The sequence below is a fragment of the Carcharodon carcharias genome, chromosome 6 (assembly GCF_017639515.1).
Source record: "Carcharodon carcharias isolate sCarCar2 chromosome 6, sCarCar2.pri, whole genome shotgun sequence".
Lineage (NCBI taxonomy): Eukaryota > Metazoa > Chordata > Chondrichthyes > Lamniformes > Lamnidae > Carcharodon > Carcharodon carcharias.
Window position 1 is genome coordinate 140,579,061 of NC_054472.1, and position 16,910 is coordinate 140,595,970.

Here is a 16,910-nt window from a genome sequence, read left to right on the forward strand (position 1 = left end):
AACAAATGTCTTGTACTCAACTTGAACCTTGTGCTGAAGATTTATTTAGTAGGGACCCAGCATAAGATCACAGTAGTTGGCATTCGAAGCACTTTGCACAGAAGTATATTGTGTGGTTTTTTGGGGCACAGTTTATTGCATATCTAGTTTGATCTTTCAAGAAATGGAAAAAGCTGTGGCACTTCTTGAAAGGCATGTGGAATTAATGCCTAGCACATCAGTTTGATACTGCTACCAATTGTACATTGGTATTTTTACTCTTTTTGGTAAGGCTGACTTTAATGTAATGAGCCAGAGACTGTTCACACTAAACTTTGCAAGTCTGTTAGTGGCTAAAATGACAGAAGATCAGTAAGAGTGTAATGTAATACAGAACCAGATTCTATCCTGAAGGGGCAAGAGATCTTCTTGCCAAAAGAAAAAATCCATTGTCAACTACAGAGGTAAAGGCAACATAAAACTAACAAAGAACAGTGCAATTCCTGGAAACTGAAAGAGATACAAAGAACAGCAATGGGTGACAAAACAGGTAGCCAGAGTGACAAAAAGGAAACAGAGTAATTAGGAGAAATGTTGGCTTCCAGACAACTGACATTGATATTATCAATAAAGATAAAGTAATGGTGGACATGCTAAATAATTATTTTGTGTCAGTAGTTACAGTGGAGAACAAGGCTAGTTTATTGGCCACCCCAACAAAATTAATATTGTATCAAGGACAGTGTTATGACCACAGCCGATGTTATTCGCTGAGAAAGCTAAATCCCTTGGGAAGCCTATCTTACTGATCATAACTTTTTTTTGTATTTTGAAAACAAGGAAAAAGCACTGATCCCAATAGCATAGAACCCCTGTAACACTTATGGGATTTTAAAATTAAAAGATTTATTAACAAGAAGAAATAAAACTTAAACACAAGAGTAAAATTACACAGTTGAGGAAGTCTTGCAAAACATTTCCTCCCCCAAAAAAACTCACTTGGTCAGAATACACAAGTAAACTATTTAGCAACAGATCTCTTATAAATTTTTTAACTATAAAAATCCAGTAATATTACCCAAGGCAAAAATTGTTGCTACTTTAATATCATATACCACACAGCTTCTCACTCTCTTCCACTCTGCTGTGGAAATCCAAAAGAAGTCCAGAAACAGACTGCTTTCTGGAAACAAAGTCTCCTCTGGCTTGAAACTGGCTGCCTTAAAGTCACAACTTTTCTCAGCACAGAGCTGGTCTCAGGACATCTCCCCCACTCAGCCACCACATTCAACTAAACATCTCCTTTAATATCTTTTTATCCCTTTCATTTTAGACTCCGCTATCCATTGAACTCAACTTTTCCAAAATATAAAAATCTTTCATGTCTTCCTATTGTCCCCACTTTTGGGCCACATACAAGTGAATAACATTCCCTTGTTTACTTATGAAACCTTTGTAAGTTGTAAAAGTCCCTTAAACTCCCTTTGAAATTTAACAGCTGAAAAGTCAAGTCCTTATATATTACTTAATGAAAATTTAAAAATCCAACTTATTTACTTGTAATCCCAACTTCACCATGGCCTCTCATTACAAATGCCTTCATCTAACATCTTTACCTTTCATCTCTCAGTTTCCATTGACAAGCTGCCTCTATGGACCTTCCCCCAGTTTAATTACGCATGGACACACATACAGAGCCTTCTTTATAGACTACCACCATGGGGAAACAGTGGCGTAGTGATAATGTCACTGGACTAGTAATCCTCATGGGTTCAAATCCCACCATGGAAGCTGATGGAATTTGAATTCAGTTAATAAATCTGGAAATTAAAGCTAGTCACAGTGACCATGAAACTATCTTTGATTGTTGCAAAAACCCATCTGGTTTACTAATGTCCTTTAGGGAAGGAAATCTGTCATCCTTACCTGGTCTGGTCTACATATAACTCCAGACCCACAGCAATGTGGTTGACTTTTAACTAACCTCTGAAATCACCTAGCAAGGTGAGTTCGAAGGCAATTAGGGATAGGCAACAAATGCTGACCTTGCCAGCGATGCCCACATAGCATAAAGAATAAAAAATATTCCCAAAATTATTAAAAAAGTAACATCCCTCTTCACACCTCCCTCGAAGGAAAAAAAATGAAATGTCATGTTTCAAAAAGATGTTTCATTTTCTCAACTCATTTTATATTCCTTATTATACTTATCTATACACAAAAAGACTATCACACTATGATGTACATATATCAACCATGAAAATATATACAATTATTTTGTAAGAATAACGTTCATTCCAGTGCATTCTCAATTTCCTAACATTCAAGTCCTTTTGAATTTCAGCTCTTGACAACGCATCTATAATTAAATTCTCTTGTCCAGCCACATTAATAATTTTTAAACTGAATGTCTGCAATAACAAACTCCACCAGAATATTGTGACATTTTTATTTCAAAACTTTTCCAGAAACATCAAAGGATTGTGGTCTGTACATATATTTGTCTCTGAAGAGTTGTTTGCAACATACACTTCAAAATGCTGCAAAGCTAAAACCAAACTTAAAGTCACTTTTTCTATAGTTGAATATTTCATCTGAATCACATTCAACTTCTGTGAGAAATATCCCATTGGTTTCTCAAGTCCCAGTTTAGCACCAAAACCCATATCACTGGCGTCAACAGCCATTTTAACCTGCTTTGTATAATCAGGTGCTGCTAGAATGGGTGTAGTGGTTACTACAGCTTTCAAGCTGTCAAATGCAGTCTGACACTCCTGTGTCCATTGGAATCTCATGTTCTTTTTTATTAATCCAGTCAATGGAGCAGCTACACTGATGAAATTTGGCACCAATTTCTGATAAAATCCACTCATGCCCAGAAATCTCAAAACTTCCTGTTTTGTTGTAGGCATTGGGAACTCTACAGTAGCTTTTACTTTTGCATCTCTAGAGGCCACTTGACCATGTCCAACAGCGTGGCCTAAATATTTAACTTGCGCTTTCACAAATTCATTTTTAGCCAAATTTACAACCAGATTGACTCCCTGTAGTCAGTCAAACAGTTCCTTTAAATGTTGTAGATGTTCCTCCCAGGTTTGACTGAATACCACTAAGTCATAAATGTAGACAGCACAATTGCTTTGTTCTTCAATCACTTTGTTGTCTCTGAAATATTGCTGGTGCATTTTTCATACCAAAGGACATTACTTTGCATTGATATAAACCAACCAGTGTCACAAAAGCTGACAGCTCTTTTGCCTTTTCCAATAGGAGTACTTGTCAATTTCATCGCAATAAGCCAATTTTTGTGATAAATGCTGACTATCCCACTCTTTTGATACAATCCTTCAATTGTAGAATAGGATATGAATCCGCCTTTGATACTACATTTACTATGTGGTAATAGTCTTTGTACTTCATCTGGTTTTGGCACTATTACCAATGGGTGAACTCACTTACTGTAACTGGGCTCTATGATGTCATTTTCAAGCATACATTGAAATCTTTTCCACACTTGAATCAATTTTACTGGATTTAATCTATATGGGTGTTGCCTTATTGAAACTGAATCCCCCAAATCAACACCATACAAAGCCAAATTTGTATTCCCTGGTCTATTTCCACAAATTGCTTTGTGTGACCACAACTGCTCTTGTAAATCACTTCAACAGTTTTCTGGAAGGTAACTTAATATCACATTTAGATTCTTAAGTACTTCCTTATTGTCCAATTTAATCAGAGAAGGGTCAATTTCAGAGTCTTTAATTTCTGTTTCTCCCACCTTACCTACCACTACCGGTATCTCCATCTGTTTATCCTCTCTGGCAAAGTACTTTTTTAGCATGATTAAATGGCACACTCCCTGACTCTTTCTTCTATCTGGGGTTTTAATACATAGTTTGCTTCACTCACTTACTACATAGTTTACCTCAATCAGTCTTGTAAGGCCCACTAAACCTGTCTTTAATGATTCACTTGACACTGGCAACAATACTAACACATTTTCCCCAGCCATAAAACTATGAGCCTTGGCCCTTTTATCTACATTTGCCTTCATCACTTGCTGAGATACCTTTAAATGCTCCCTAGCTAGCTCACATGACTTACTCAATCTTTCTTTGAATTTCACCACATAATCTAGGAGAGTTGTTTCAGAACTTTGACTCACTAATTTCTCCTGAATCAGTTTGGGTGATCCCCTTACTTCATGACCATAAATTAACTGAAAGGACTAAACCCTGCTTACTCATTAGGGGCATCCCTAATAGCAAACAATAAGAATGGAACCCCTTGATCCCAATCATTAACTATATGCTCTTATCATAGTCTTTAAAGCTTGATGCCACCTTTCTAAAGCACTTTGTGATTCAGGGTGACGGTTTGATAACCTAAATTGTTTTATTCCTAGGCTCATTACCTTTTTAAACAGATTTGAAATGACATTTGAACCCTGATCTTACTGTATTTCTTTTGGTAACTCACATCTTGTAAAGAATTTGGTTAACTCCTCTACAATCACCTTTACTATGATTTTCCTTAAAGGTATTGCTTCTGGGAATCTTGTGGACACATCCATGATTGTTAGTAAATATTGACTTCCACTTTTAGTTTTAGGGAGGGGTCCTTCACAATCAATCAGGACCACATCAAAAGGTTCTTCAAATGCTGGAATTGGAATTATAAGTGCAGGTTTAATTACTGCTTAAGGTTTTCCCTATCACTTGACATGTATGGAATATTTGACAGAACTTAACTATATCTTTGTGCAGTCCAGGCCAATATAAGTATTAAGTATTTTTAGATCTTAGCTTGAGTTTTCCTAATTCCTAATTGCCCAGCCATTTGGGATTTTATGAGCCACTCTCAAAATTTCATCCTGGTACCCAGATGGTGTCACAACTTGGTGCACTATTGCTGGGACATGAGGCGGTCTCCACTTCCTCATTAACACATTGTCTTTAAGGTAATAACACTCTGGAATGTATTCTGCTCCAGTTTCAGAATAAGCTGTCTGGTATAACCTCTTTAAGTCTGGATCCTGCTGCTGTAACTCCACTAACTTCAAGGAATTAAACACTTCAGCCTCATTCTCCCTAAACTCTTCTTCCTGATTGATCTAGCCAACTGAGGTTCAGTATCCTCCCCCTGTCTTTTAGATTCTTCCTCTTCCTGTTAAAGTTTGTGTGTCTATGACATCATCACCACACAATCTGGAAACAATCCGGGATGCTCCATCTGTAAAAGCTCTGTTGGTTGCATTTCAACAGGTTCCTTTAATGTAGTAGACATAATCAATATTTACGATCCAGCTATATCATTCCCTAGAATAATTTGAACCTCTACAATAGGCAACTTCTCCACCACTCCAACAGTCACCTCTCACATTCTCAAATCACACTTTAAATTTACTTTATAAAATAAAATAGGCTTAAACCCTCCATGAATTCCACTGACTAACACTTTCTCCTGCAACCATCCTTCTGGACAGCAGATGGCAGTATCCCATAACATTAATGATTGGCTAGCCTCTGTATCCCTTAAGATCCTAACAGTCTTTCCTGGTCTTCCCAGGACAAATGGATATACTTTTCCTTTGCATATAAAATCTTTAAACATCTCTGTAACTTGCCCGTGAACGTTCTTGGGTAGGTTGTGAACACATTCCCACCTCCATGGCTAATACTGAATCTTCCTTTATCACCTATACAAAGGCTACTGGTCGGTCTTGCACTTGGGTCTCAGAATCCACAGTACTTCCACTTACAGGACTCTTCTGAGTTCCTATCACTATAATCGGTTTCCCATTTAACCTCCAACAATGTGATCTTGTATCTCCAGCCTTGTTACAATGGTAACATACTACTTTTCTTCCTTCACTGTTGCCTTCTACCTTTCTATCTTTAATAGACTGGCATACCTCAACAGGCTCCTTGTTACTAACACTTTTACCATTACCATTTTCTATACCTCCAACTGACTTGCTGACTCTCATGTGATCCTTTCCCTACACTCAAATGTGTGCATGATATATAATTATTAGCTAAAACAGCAGCTTTTCTGATCTTTTTACTTTGTCTTTCATCTAAATTGTCATGAAAGTATAATAATTCTCATAATATTATTGTGATTTATTGTAAAAGTAGGTTAATAATGGGGTTTGGATAGTTCCTGTGTGTGTGTGTGTGTTGGGGAATTTAATTAAATTGGAGACAACTCATCTGGAGGTTCTGACTCATCAAAGGAAGCTAGGTTTGAAATGCTAAATACATAAACACGGCTAAAGTCTTAGAGTGTGAGTAAGGAGAATTTGCATTTTTAGATTAATCAGGGTAGCTTGAATTTCAAAGAGATGATGTGATGTTACACCTAGCCAGAGAAGCTAGACTAAGCAGTGTGTTTATTTTTCCCAAAGATTGCTGACACTATTAGCACCATGAAATGATTTATATTATGAGAAAGATAAAGTTCCAAAGACATATAGGAACAATGGGATTTACATTAAAAGGGAGAAACATGTATAAAAGAGAATGAGGCTGTGTGTCAGAGAAGGCATTGTAAGATATACTAGAAATGTGAAAAGCCTCCAGTATGTGTGCATTCAGCCTTTTATATACAGAAACCAAAGCTAGGAAAAGTCACTTTGAACTCTACTCTCCAGGTTATTGTGTTAACTTGCTGGCACCTGTTTATATTTTTTTTACTGTTGCCATAAAGGGGATGTAACTGGAAGCCAGATTAATTAGGGGTTTTAGGAGTTATTATAGCAGTAATTTTTAGAACTATGTTTGTGCTTGAAATCTTTTCTTTGGTTACTATATGCTTAATTTCTTTTTCTTAAAAATCTCTAAAGTCTTGGTGGACTTATTACTTCTGAATTCGGGGCATGTATCTTGAAATAAAATATGAATTGCAGAACTGTTGTGACCGCATAATCAAGTTTCCCTCATGGATTTGATCTGCCCGGCACACATCACCTGTTGCATCATAACAAATATGTTTTGATAGTCAATGGAATACTATTTCTAAATTCTTTCATAATCATAATTTCTCTTACAATTTCAAAAGTCTTGTCTAACTTTAATGCCGTAAACCATTGCTCCAATTGAGTTTCCCTTTTTTTTTTGCAAACTCAACAAATGTCAGATTAGGTCTCTTTCTTCCAGTACTAAGCTTCAACTGATAAACTTCAGGGACAAGCTCATAAGCATTTAGCATTGCCTTTTTTTACTACCTCATAGTCTACAGATTGATCTGCTGATAAGCTTGCATTCATTACTGTACCTCACAAAACACCCTGTAACATTATAGTACAAGGATCTCTTGGCCAATTCGATTTTATAGCTTCCTTCTGACTGCTTAAAGTTCACAACTTTTTTTGGCACTGAGCTGGTCTCAGGACATCTCACCAACACAGCCACTGCAATTCAACTAAACATCTCCCTTAATTTTTTTTCCTTTTCATCCTAGACTTCATTCTCCTTAGCACCTCTTGGAACTCAACTTTTCCAAAATATAAAAATCTTTCATATCTTCCTATTGCCTCTACTTTTGGGTCAAATAAAATTGAATAACCTTCCCTTTGTTTACTTAAGAAACCTTTGTAAGTTGTATAAGTCCCTTAAACTCCCTTTGAAGTTTAACAGCTGAAAAGTCAAGTTCTTACTGATCACCTAATGCAAGTTTTAAAACTCAACTTATTTACTTGTAATTCCAACTTTACCATAGCCTCTCATTACAAATGCATGCATCTAGCTCCTTTACCTTTCCATTCTCAGTTCCCATAGACAAGCTGTCTTTACTAACCTTCCCCTAGTTTATTAACTAGGACACATACATACACACAAAGCCTTCTTTACCACAATATTCCCCAAAATATTAAAAAATAACATCCATTTTCACAACAGGGAATCACAAAAATTAACATAGGCAAAATAGCCATAATGAAAAAATAATAAGTACGAAATAATGGCAAAACCTCAGGATCAGACTGTTTTCATCCAAGGGATTAAAGGAAGTATGTGAGAACATTGTAAATGCCTTAGCTATAATCTTCCAAGTTTTTCATTGTTTTGGAACTGTTCCTTCAGATTGGTAAAGATGTGCATTTAAATCTGCTATTTAAGAAAGGTGAGAAGAAAACCGGGGAACTAGAATGCAATTAGTTTACCAGCTGTTGTCAGAAAATTACCGGAGGCATTTATTAATAAAAGGATGACTAAACACCTTATAAATTTTCAGCTGAATCAGAGAGAGTCAGCATTGTATTTGCAAAGGTTAAGACATGCCCAATAAACCTGATGTAGATACACCCTGATGTAGATACCTGTGTAGATACACCCACAGTGCTGTTAGGAAGGGAATTCCAGGATTTTGACCTAGCGACAATGAAGGAACGGTGATATATTCCCAAGTCAGGATGGTGAGTGACTTGGTGGGGAATTTCCAGGTGGTGCTATTCTCAGCTATCTGCTGCCCTTGTCCTTCTAAACGATAGTGGTCGTGGTTTTGGAAGATGCTGTCGAAGGAGCCTTGGTGAATTCCTGCACTGCATCTTGTAGATGGTACACACTGCTGCTACTGTGCGTTGCTGTCGGAGGGAGTGAATGTTTGTGGATGTGGTGCCAATCAAGTGGGCTGCTTTGTCCTGGATGGTGTCAAGCTTCTTGAATGTGTTGGGAGCTGCACTCATCCACACAATTGGAGAGTATTCCATCACACTCCTGACTTGTGCCTTGTAGATGGTGGAAAGGCTTTGGGGAGTCAGGAGATGAGTTATTGCCACAGGTTTCCTAGCCTCTGACCTGCTTTTGTAGCCACAGTATTTACATGGCTAGTCCAGTTCAGTTTCTGGTCAATGGTAGCCCCAAGATGTTGACAGTGGGGGATTCAGTGATGGAATGCCATTGAATATCAAGGGTCGAGGGTTATATGCTCTTTTGTTAGAGGTGGTCATTGCCTGGCACTTGTGTGGTATGAATGTTACTTGCCACTTGTCAGCCCAAGCCTGGATACTGTGCAGGCCGGGCTGCATTTAGGCATGGACTGCTTCAGTATCTGAGGAGTCGCAAATGGTGCTGATCATTGTACAATCATCAGCACACTTCTGCCCTTATGATGGAAGGAAGGTCATTGACGAAGCAGCTGAAGATGGTCAGGTCGAGAACACTGCCCTGAGGAACTCCTGCAGTGATGCCCTGGAGCTGAGATGACTGAAATCCAACAACCACAACCATCTTCCTTTGTGCAAGGTATGACTCCAACCAGTGGAGAGTTTCTCCCCTGATTCCCATCGACTCTAGTTTTGCTAGGGCTCCTTGATGCCATGCTTGGCCAAGTGCGGCCTTGGTGTCAAGGGAAGTCACTCTCACCTCAGCCTTCGGGAGTTCAGCTCTTTTGTCCATGTTTGAGCCAAGGCTGTAATGAGGTCAGAAGCCGAGTGGCCCTGGCAGAATCCAAACTGGGAGCCAGTGAGAAGGTTATTGCTAAGCAAGTGCCGCTTGATAGCACTGTTGATGACCCCTTCCATTACTTTACTGATGATCGAGAGTAGACTGATGGGGCGGTGATTGGCTGGGTTGGATTTGCCCTGCTTTTTGTGTACAAGACATGCCTGGATAATGTTCCACATAGCCGGGTAGATGGCAGTGTCGTAGCTGTACTGGAACATCTTGGCTTGGGCTGTGGCAAGTTCTGGAACACAAGTCTTCAGTACTATTGCCAGAATATTGCGCACCATCTAGTGCCTTCTGCTGTTTCTTGGGATAACATCTTTAGCTTGGCGGGCGGGCGTGTGCCTGACTCGACTGAGCGTAAAATTACCCCGAAGTGTGCGTTTTTAACGCCATTGCGCACTCGCGTGGTATTTCGGTCGGAGGGCGCGCGCCGGAGTCGGCAGAGTCACATGAGGGGACATGTTTCATAACGCTTATAAAATCTTTAACATTTTTTTAAAAATCAGTTCATTCCCCTGAGGCAGCTCTCTGCCTCAGGAAGATTACGTAGTGCGCACTTGTGCACAATCGCAAAGGTCACGCTCGCCCGAGCGCATCCCTCCCCCCGCCCGCACAGGCAGTGCTGAGCACTGCCACTCGCACTTCACGCTGGGCAGGCCTTAACTGGCCCGCAAGCGTGAAATTGCCTTCCGGGCCCAATTGCTGGCAGCGGTCAGTCTTTGATATCATGTGGAGTGAATCGAATTGGCTGCAGACTGGCATCTGTGATGCTGGGGACCTCCAAAGGAGGCCGAGATGGATCATCCACTCAGCACTTTTAGCTGAAGATTGTAGTAAATGCTTCTGTCTTATCTTTTGCACTGATGCACCGGGATCCTCCATCATTGAGGATGGAGATGTTTATGGAGCCTCCTCCTCCAGTGAGTCATTCCATTGTCCACCACCATTCTCAACTGGATGTGGCAGGACTGCAGAGCTTAGATCTGATCTACTGGCTGTGGAATTGCTTAGACCTGTCTATCACTTGCTGCTTATGCTGTTTGGCAAGCAAGTAGTTATAGCTTCACCAGGTTGACACCTCATTTTCAGGTATGCCTGGTGCTGTTCCTGGCATGCCCTTCTGTACTCATTGAACCAGGGTTGATCCCCTGACTTGATGGTAATGGTAGAGTGGGGGATATGCCAGACCATGAGTTTACAGATTGTGTTCGAGTACAATTCTGCTGCTGCTGATAGCCCACAGTGCCTCATGGATGCCCAGTCTTGAGTTGCTAGATCTGTTCGAAATCTATCCCATTTAGCATGGTGGTAGTGCCACACAACACGATGGAGGGTATCCTCAATATGAAGGCAGGACTTCATCTTCACTATGACTGTGCGGTGGTCACTCCTACTGATACTGTCATGGACTGATGCATCTGCGACAGGCAGGTTAGTGAGGTCAAGTATATTTTTTCCTCTTGTTGGTTCCCTCACCACCAGCTGCAGACCCAGTCTAGCAGCTATGTCCTTTGGGGACTCGGCCAGCTCGGTCAGTAGTGGTGCTACTGAGCCACCCTTGGTGATAGACATTGAAGTCCCCCACCCAGAGTACATTCCGCACTGTTTCCACCCTCAGTTCTTCCTCCAAGTGGTGTTCAACATAGAAGACCACTGATTCATCAGCTGTGGGAGGGTGCTATGTGATAATCAGCAGGAAGTTTCCTAGCCCATGTTTGAATTGATGCTATGAGACTTCATGGGGTCCAGAGTCAATGTTGAGGACTCCCAGTGTAACTCCCTCCCCACTGTATACCACTGTGCCACCATCTCTGGTGGGTCTGTCCTGCCGGTGGGACAGGACATACCCAAGGATGGTGATGGTGGTGTCTGGCACATTATCTGTAAGGTCTGATTCCATGAGGATGACTATGACTGTTGCTTGACTAGTCTGAAACAGCTCTCCAATTTTGGCACTAGCCCCCAGATGTCAGTAAGGAGGACTTTGCAGGGTCGACAGAGCCGAGTTTGCCATTGTCGTTTCCAGTGCCGAGGCTGATGCCGGGTGGTCCGTCCAGTTTCATTTCTGCCCAATGATTTTCAGCAGGACTGGACAATCCTGGTGGTGGGCAGGGCTGTAAAATTCCACCCTGTGGGTATAATTTAATTTACCCCCATTGTGGGCCGGGGGTGGGGTGGGGGGGGGGGGGGGCGGGGGTGGGGGTGGTGTGAGGGGGTTGGTGGCGGTGTTGGGGTTGTGTGGGGATGGGTGCGGACCCGATAGGCGCCCCCAATCAGGGGTCTGTGCTGCCATTTTATGTGGGTGGGTGAATTAAGGCCTGTCCAGCATGGCGTGCACCCAGAAGCGCTGTGCGCTCCCTGTGGGAGGGGGGCGGGGGGGTGTGGGGGGTTGTCTAAGTCAGGAGTGCACCCTTTCGCGCATGTGCGTGAAAGAGTGCAGAAATCTCCCTGAGGCACACGGATGGGCAGCTCAGGTAATTGCTTAATTGCTTTTTTAGATGGACTGAATAGGGTTTTGAAAGTTCGGCCTACTCCGCTGTGCACCCATCGAACTGAAAATCTTAGTGACGCGCAGTGACGTCGGGACGCACACCCAACATCACCGCACGTCGTTTTATACCTCGGTGAGCGGGCCCCCTCCCCACTCACCGAGCTGAAGATTCAGGCCTACGTAATTGAAGGAACAATATTAAACTGGTTAGGAAACTAGCTGAACAGCAGAAGAGAGAGTAGGGGCAATGCGAAGGCACTCAAATTGACATGATTTGACTAGTGGTGTCCGGGAAGAATCAGTGTTGGGGCCTCAACTGTTCACCATATTTATTAAGGACTTGGATGATGGGACAGAATGCCACATATCCAAATTTCCCAATGATTTAAAGATATGGAGCACTGTAAGCAGTGTAGTAGAAGCATAGAATTACAGCATTATTAATAGATCAAGTGAATGAAAAAATTGTGGTTAGTGGGCTTCAATACAGTCAAATGCGAGGCCATCCACTTTGGCCTTAAAAAGGATGGAACAAAGTACTTTCAGAGTGGCCAAAAGCTTAACACAGTGGAGGTCCAAAGAGATTTGGGGGTCGGAGTACATAGATCGCAAAAATGTCAATATTTTAGCAAATAATTACAAAGGCTAATGGAATGCTGCTCTTTATATCTAGAGGGTTAGATGATGGGGTAGAAATCATTCTTCAGCTGTAAAAAACCCTAGTTAGACTGCACCTGGAGTACTGAGATGAATTCTGGGCAGCACACCTTAGCAAAGATATCTTGGCCTTAGAGGGACTGCAATTGATGCTTGTCAGGCTGCTGCCTGGACTTAATGGGCTAAATTACTAGAAAAGATTAAACAGAACTTGGGTTATATTTCCTGGAATTTAGAAGGTTACAGATTAGTTTAATCAAAGTTTTCAAGATATTTAAGGGAAACACATAAGTAGATAGAGAAAAGATATTTCCTATGGTTGGGGAGTCTAAGGGACATAATATAAAAATCAGCTCCAGGCCTTTCAGTAGTGAAATTAGCAAACACTACGACACAGAAAGCATGGTGGAGAATTTTGGGGGGGTTGGGCGGGAGCAGGCACCCAGCCGATTGCCACCCGCGATCGGCTGCTTGCCACCAATTTTTGTGGGCGAGCCAATTAAGGCCCACCCAGCATGACGTGCACCCGGAAGCTCTGTGTGCTTCCTGTGCGGGCGGGGGGAGTAGGCTGATTCGGGGCCTGCGCCGCACGTGAAAGAGCGCAGAAATCCCCCTGAGACACAGAGTCGCCTCAGGGAGATTACTTTGATTTTTAAAAATTTTAATGAAGAATAAATTTAAAGACATGTCCCCTCATGTGACAGTGTCACATGAGCTGGGACGTGTCTATGAATTTTATTAAAAGTTTCTATTGATGTTTTAAAACCTTCATGAAACCTCATCCCGCCTGTTGATCAAGTTTCATGATAAATGCGAAGGCTGCCTGGGCTCTTCACTTCCCCACCAACCTTAAGGTTGGACGGGCAGCTCATTTAATTATTTCAATTGGAATTTACTGGCCTTTGACAGTTCGGCGGGTGCACAGCCGACTCTGGTGCGCGCCTGCCGAACTGAATATCTGAATGATGCACACCGTACATTGGGGTATCATTGATAAAATTGCATACGTGTCAGAAAATATCCCTTAATTAGCTGCTTAATGGATCTAATTTACTAACCATCAAACCTGAGAAATCACCTCCAGAAAAATTGCTCAGAGGCTGCAAAGCATTGTGCAACAGGAGCTCTGTGCTCCTGTGTGAAATTGCTGGCACACCCTCCTATGAATCCGTCTCCACCTCTGTGGAATAATTCAGCCCATTAACTTTGGCCTCACCACAAGCTCCATTCTCTAGCCACCTATTCCATCTCTCTTCTTCACAATTGTCTGAAACCAAACCAGAGGCCGGAATTTTCCAGCCCCCCCCAACATTGGGTTCCCCCCCGGCAGGGCTGGTGAGTCATTGAAATCTCCACTCACACTGTGGGACCGGAAGATCCCGCCGGCATGTGAGGCTGGAAAAGTCCGGCCAGACTGTTTGCAACTTTGGTGTCATATTTGATCCCAAGTTGAGAGACTGACCATGCATCCCCGACTGCACTAAGACTGCCTACTTCTGTAAGATTGTCAGACTCTGCCCTTGCATCACCTCATTTGCTGCTGGAACCCTCATCCATGTTTTTGTTACCTCTAGACTTGACTATTCTGATGCACAGCTGGCCTGCCTACCACTTTATGCCCACCATAAACTTGAGTACATCCAAAACTCTTCTACCCATTTCCTAACTCACACCAAATCCAGTTCACCCACCACCCGTGTGACATATTTTGGCTTTCGGTTAAGCAATATCTCAATTTCAAAATTTTTGTACTTGCTTTTAAATCGAGCCATAGCCTTAACCCTCTATAATTTCCTATAGCCCACATCCTTCGAAGATATTTGTGCTCCTACAATTTAGGGTTCTTGTGATTCCCTTATTTTAATTGCTCCAACATTGGTGGCTGGGCCTTCTGCTGCCAAGATTCTAAGCGCTGGAATTCCCTCTCTTAGCCTCTCCACCTGTATTTCCTCTTTTGAGATGGTTCTTAAAACCTACTCCTTTGATCTAGAGGTAGGTTTTAAGGACTTTAGGTCTTCTGCCCTAATATCTCCTTATGTGGTTCAGTGTAAAATTTTGTTTGATAACCCTGCTGTGAAATACCTTGGGATATTTTGCCATGTTAAAGGAGCCTTACAATTTCAAGTAATTGTTGTTATTGATGATACTAATGTTGAAATGATTATCCATTGTAATGTAGCAGCATTGGTGGCAGTCAATTGGGATTATCACAGTACATACGAAAAGACATACAAACATTTAATTAGGAGCAGGAGTAGACTATGTGGCCCATCGAGCCTGCTCTGCCACTTGTGGCTTCGACACTGTTAATATCATGTCAATTACAATGTTAAGGTTAAGAGAAACAGGTGATAGGTATTAATTATCTTTGAGCACATATAAATAGGGCATCCTTTCACGGTCAGTGGGCATTGCGGGGGCTGGGGTGCATCATCACACCTGGGAATGATATTTTGATTTGACTTTGTAAGTTACCTTTGACGTTTTGTTTTAGTTACAGTGCCTACCAGGGGTTGTCCCGCATCTTTGATTATTTTGTTTTACTGATCATTTGTTTTTGCTTATTGCTCTTAAAAACAGCATATAAACGGGGCATAGCTGGGAAACTGATGTTGAGTGGGAGGAGAGCTGTGAGACTGAACAAGTCAGTAAACTCTCAGTAAAAAAAAGCTCTGTGTCTTGAGAACAATGCTTTTGTTTGGGTCCTATTAACAAACACCACCATTCTGCCTACCCCCGATACCCTTGTTAGTTAACAACCTGTCTACATCTGCCTTAAAAACATTCAATGACCCTGCTTCTTTCACTCTCTGGAGAAGAGATTTCCAAAGATTCATGACCCTCTGAAAGAAAAAAATTCTCCTCATCTCCATCTTAAATAGGAGACCCCTTATTTTTAAAGTGTGTCCCCTAGTTCTGGTCTGTCCCACAAGGGAAAACACTCTTTCAGCATCTACTCTGTTTAGCCCCTCAGGATCTTATACATTTCAATAAGATCACCTCTCATTCTTCTAAATTCCAATGAATACAGACCCAACCTGTCCAATCCTTCCTCATAAGATAACCCTTTCATCCCAGGAACCAGTCGGATGAACCTTCTTTGAACTGCTTCTCATGCAATTATGTCTCTTCTTAAAAAAGGAGACCAAAAGTGTATACATTTCTGAATTGAGATGAGTAACAAGGGTGTAATTAAACTATACCTTGAGTGCCCTACCATCCATTCTTAATTAGCACATTCATTTAGATAATATCACCAACTTCGACACCTATGTGTTCTTTTGTTCTGTTGTCTGTGACATCTTTTGATGATCTGCTTCTATCACTGCTTGTTTGTCCCTACAACCACACCAGCCCCCTCCACTTCTCTCCCCCCCACCCAACCCACATTCACCCACCACCCCAGCCCCCCCCCCCCCCCCCCCCCCCCCCCCACCACCCCCCCCCCCCGCCCCCCCCGCCCCACCACCACTTAAACCAGCTTATATTTCACCCCTTCCTTGGATTCACCTAGTTCTGTCGAAGGGTCATGAGGACTCGAAACGTCAACTCTTTACTTCTCCGCCGATGCTGCCAGACCTGCTGAGTTTTTCCAGGTAATTCTGTTTTTGTTTTGTACTTAACACAACTGGTTCTGGTGACATTGAGACAAAAAAGTGAAAGCTATATGCCTATGATAAATAAAAAATACTTTGTACATGTCTCTTCTAAGTGAAGAGTGCAGTACCTGAGCCATGCATCTTTAACACTATGCAAGCAGCAATAACTTTCATTCCTGACATGTCAAAACCAGAAGACCTCTAACTCCAATTTGAAATAGCAAGATTAGCGAATCATGGTAAAGATATAGCAATACAGCAGCATTCTAATTTATCTCCTTAAACACTTGTATAGCCAGATTTTCTGTACCAGAATCCAGTTTGATGGCTGAATGGTCTTGCAGCAAATTTAAACACTCAGCAGGTGGGAAGCATGCACATTCAGGAACATGAGTAATTACACCAGCAGGAATTTCCAGACTATAAATCTGAGCATATGAACCTTTTCAAGATACAAAATATGCTCATAATATGCACCATATTGTAAAATGTGTAAAATATAAAAATGTATGGGAAACACCAATAAAAAGAGATTGATCATTTTTGCAAAAGCATTGTTTCTAGATAACTTCCATTCAGTCATTTTTCAAACTGAAAGGATAACTTTGATCTGTCAGCTGAGAAAAGTAAACTGAGTGTGACCTTTCGTCATCAGTTAATCATCTCAGTTAATGACAACTGGTAACTTTGTTCTGATATTTGACTGTGCACTTTCTTTGTACTGTCAAATTG